The 4,894-nt window shown below is 41.2% G+C and overlaps 1 pseudogene; it reads right to left on the reverse strand.

The window, feature by feature from the left end:
* LOC103204990 overlaps nt 1–4,607 on the reverse strand; it is a 7,809-nt pseudogene extending 3,202 nt beyond the window's left edge.
* Nucleotides 4,608–4,894: the final 287 nt, after the last annotated feature.

A 4,894-nucleotide genomic window follows, 5' to 3' on the forward strand; every position in this document is an offset into this window, starting at 1 on the left:
TGAATATTATTCTGAAAATGGTTGCAGCAGTATATTGACAGAGAATTTCCAGAGGTGAAAGCTGAATTCAGAAGAGGGTGTGGAACGAGGGATGTCATTGCTGATGTCACATGGATCTTGGCTAAAGCAAAGAATACCAGAAAGATGTTTACTTGTGTTTTATTGACTATGCAAAAGCATTGGATTGTATGGATCATAACAAATTATGGGTAACATTGAGAAGAATAGGAATGCCAGAACACTTAATTGTACACATGAGGAACTTGTACATAGACCAGGAGGCTGTCATTTAAACAAAGGGAACACTGCATGGTTTAAAATCAAGAAGGGAGTGTATCAGGGTTGTACCATTTCATCATACTTATTAAATCTATATGCTGACAAAATAATCCAAGAAGCTGGACTATATGAAGAAGAATGTAGCATCAAGATTGGAGAAAAAATCTTTAACATCCTGCAATACACAGATGACACAACTTTGCTTGTTGAAAGAGAGGATGACTTGAAGCACTTACTGATGAAGATTGAAGAATACAGTTTGCAGTATGGATTACATGTCAATATAAAGAAAACAAAAATCCTCACAACTTGACCTATAAGCAGCACCATGATAAATGGTGAAAAGATCAAAATACTTAAATTGTCAAAGACTTCACTTTGCTTGGTTCTACAATCGACGCCAATGGAAGCAGCAGTCAGGACATCAGATGACATACAACATTGGGCAAATTGGCTGCAAAGGACATCTTTCAAGTGCTGAGCAGCAAAGATGTCTCCTTGAGGACTAAGGTGACACAAGCCATGCTACTTTCAATCACCTTGTATGCATGTGAGAGCTGGACAAGGAATAAGGAAGATGGAAGAAGAATTGATGCTTCTGAGATGTGGTGCTGGTGAAGAATGCTGAGAGTACTATGGACTGCTAAAAGAACTAACAAATCTGTCCTGGAGGAAATGCAGCCAGAATGCTCCTTGAAGGTGAGAATGGCCAGACTTCATCTCACCTACTTTGGTCATGTTATCAGAAGGGACCACTCCCTGGAGAAAGATGTCATGCTTGGTAAGGTGGAGGGTCTATGAAAAAGGGGAAGGCTTTCAAGGAGATGGATTGACACAGTGGCTGTAGCGATGGGCTCAAATATAGCAAGAATAATGATGCTGGCTCAGGACCGGGCGGTGTTTCATTCTGCGGTGCATAGGGTTGCTATGAGTCAGAGATGACTCGACGGCACCTAACAACATGCCAGCACTTGCTGCAAAGAAATCCAGAACATACGATATAAAACATCTCTCTTGAGGCTTCAGGGCTTTCCTGTGTTGAATGTCCTTGGAAAGATCCATCTTCTCAGCTGTCCAAAAGGAAGCTTCTCCTTTCTTACACTTCTGCCGAATGTCATTGTATTCAGTAGGAAAGATGAGAAAGTTGCAGGAATTTTCTCTCAGCAGTAGTTCATCCTCAGTGTTGGAGGCAGATACTTTAGTTTTCTCCTGCTCCTGGAAGATCTTCCTTGTGATCTTGCTGGCCAGGATGCAGGTACTGCGAAGGGACAAGAGTATGTTCTCCTTGTCCATCAGGCTGAGCCCCCTCTTGGGAGAAAAGTGGAGCTTTTGGCAGTGGGTGGAATGCAGACAGAGAAGACAGGCTGGCGTAAAAGTTGGTGAGGTGCAGGAAGAGAGCTCAGAAGACCCCAGACATTATGCCAAATTTATGTTTCTTTTCTATTTTTTTCTTTTTTTTTTTTCCCTATTAAAATTCTAGTTATCTTTCTATTGATCCAGGATTGGAGTGTTCATTACAGGAAGGCTCTGAAGACCAAATATGAAGGGGATATGAAAATGAATGTTCTTTGGAAAGCATTATATGTTATGCACATGACAATATTGCTATTGTAATTAGAAGAAACACAACCATTGTTATTTTCTTGCTTCCTGGGAATTAAGCTGTAAGAAATTAGAAGAAGGAAAAAATGTCAACTTTCTTTCTGATTTAACTCATATTTGCATCAGTAGAAAAAGAACACTAATATATTCTGATTGTGAGGTAGTTTCCATATTTTATTTAATCCCTACAGTTAGTTTGCCAGGGATCATCTATATTTTACAGCTGAAAAATGGTATAGATAATATAAATGGTATAATTTAAGCTCAAATTTGTTCTATTCTAAAGCCCATAACATTTTATTGTATCCTTATGTTGCTTCAATAGCAAGACTCAGAATATGTGACAGTTATAATTGTGAGGATCAGATTTCTTACTCTAGGTTTTATAAAATTGATACCATAGAAAATGTTAAGTTTTCATGGAATATCGTGGAAGAGATCTCATGCAAAGTAAATGTGACTGGGTCTAAAAGAGGGAAGGGTTCTTGTTGGGGAATTATTTTCTCCTGACAAAAGTTCACCATCTGTAGCATGCACCATCTTCATGTGAAATCATCCCAGGGACTTGAGCCTTCAAGTTCCTCTCATTCTTCCTGTTGTGCTACTTACTATATCAAGTTTTTTTTTTTTTTTAAGTCTTTTTATTGTGAGTTACATGGAATTTTACAGAGCAGATTTGTTTTATATTCAACAGTTCATTCACACTTGGTTTGATGACATTGATTACAATTTCCACAATTTAACAGCTGTTTTCTCACTTCCTCCCACTAGTTACCTTTTCCCTGTGTCCTTCTTTCCTATGCATGCCTGCTCTCTGAGCTTTTTCCCTGTGCAAATGCTGCCCTTCTGTTCTCCCATGGTTGATTGTTCTCTCTTGTGAAATTGTGCAGCCTGTAGACCTATTTATTTTTTGACTGAGAGTTAAGCAACAGCAGTAAATTCAACTCCAGGCCTGAAGGGTGACCAGGGGCCATAGTCTCTGGAGTGTCATCAGTCTCTATCTGACTAGCACTCCTGTTTTTTTTTTTTTTTTCCCTTCATGTTTTAAAATTTTGTTCCACATTTATTTCCCACTCAATCCAGGTTCTCCAATTTGGATCCTTTTCCCAGTGCCTGGCATTGGTAGCTGGGGACCATGTAGTTCTTCAGGTCTCAGGGTTATATAGACTGAGGTTTCCATGGTCCACTAGTCCCTTGGATTAATTGTTTCCATGCATCTTTGATTTTCTTCACAGTTCTTTGCTGAGGATGAAAGGAGACCAATAGCTGCACCTTAGATGGCTGCTTGCAAGTTTTTAAGAAACTAGTCACCACTCACCAAAGTAGGATGTAGAACAATGTCTTTATGTACTATGTTGTGCTAACTGAACTTGATGTCCATTTTTACAGGGGATCTTTTTCTTAGTGATTTCCTATCAAGTCATCTGGTGGGGTTTAACTTTTGTAGTAACTGAACTAGTAGACTGGAGCCTATAGAGATTAGTGGACCAGGGATCCTCTAGGAGCCAGTTTTCTTCTGTGGCCAGGAGCTAGTCATGATGGGCACTGAGTGAGAGACTTTACACAACTCAGGAGCTCCATGGCCAGTGTTGGAACAACAACTTGCACATTGTCTGGCTGATGGTGCCAGAACCACAGCCAGATCTGGGGTCAAGGAAAGACACTGGACCTGGTATTTCCCAGATTTGCTATATCAAGTATTGAACACAAGGTCCTCAGAGGGGGAAACTAAGTAACAAAAAAAGATTAACTGTTGTCTGTTGTTCTGACTATCTCTATTTTCTCCTAGTTTAGAGGTTGTGGCCAGCCTTTGGACCAGAAGCATGATAGCTACCATACAGAGAGAATGAGAGATTCTAGGATGGTCCCCTTATCCAAAAATATTTCCTCAAGAGCCCTGGAATTCCAAAATTAGAGAATGATATATTGCTTTTAGAAGGTTTTGAGGGACAGAAAGAGTGCCTAATATAAATAACATATCATTGAAAGGTGTGGTAACTCAAAATTGTAAAGAGCAGAAAGCAAAGTTCTTCTGCTCAAAGGGTGGAGGCAGAAAGTGACTAGGACAGAGGACCCACCTCCATCCCTATCTTCTCCCTATCAATTCTTGACCTTTTATCCTTCAGGAAGGCTTGCCAAGGCCTCTTGAAATGAACATCTAACTCCAGCCATACCTTGAATGAACCTCTCTTTAACAACAAAGGCTTTCTCCTAGGCCAGACACTCTCCTCATTCAAGCAATCCCTCCTAGCAGGGTAATGAATGGGAAGCTGCTGGTAAGCACCTGAAGGCCAACTGTAGTCTTTTAGGCTTGGATTTCAGGAAATGGTTTGGGAGGATGCTCTCCAGGCCCAGCAACTCTTGGGACTAGTCTTTGGGTCTGTGGGAGAGTGTAGGCTAAGAGTAATTAAAGCTGCCCTGAAACCTTGTAGCCTGAGGGGTTTAGGGGTAGAGGAGGAAGGGGCAGATCAGCTCAGCTGCTTCACCTTCCCAGCTAATTCATCACCGCCACTGTAACTGCAGGAAAGCAGTCCCATAAACTGTCTGCCTGGGAGAAAGGATAACCTGCCGCTGGCTTTTATTTTCAGTTGAATTATAACACTTGCCTTCTCATCTGGCCTTTCATCAAGGGGCTTAAATGTTTTTCTTTCTGTGGGCCTTACTGGCCACGTTTCCCCATTCATTATCAGCATAGGGGCCTGCCAAGCTGAACCCATGTGCAACATGCCTCCCCTTCCTCCCATCCCCCAGGGTCTCCTTAGCAGCAACAATTTTCTAATTCAGAACAGACGCTCTTCTGAGCAATTGATCTTACAAGTACATTACAACTGGCTTTAACAGGAGTTACCAAAGGCAGGGATTTCAGAAACAAGATGTGAACTCCCCAAAAGATAGGGAACCATAAATACCTCTAATCTCTTTGAGTTTACCTGTAGTACTTGCCTATCCTTCTTGGCAATCTTCTGTGTGGTTAGAGCTAGAGGGAAGCATGGGATGGGTGTTTGAAGTCATT

The sequence above is a fragment of the Orycteropus afer genome, unplaced genomic scaffold (assembly GCF_000298275.1).
Source record: "Orycteropus afer afer isolate SDZICR_OR568_19922 unplaced genomic scaffold, OryAfe1.0 scaffold00010, whole genome shotgun sequence".
Taxonomy (NCBI): Eukaryota; Metazoa; Chordata; class Mammalia; order Tubulidentata; family Orycteropodidae; genus Orycteropus; species Orycteropus afer.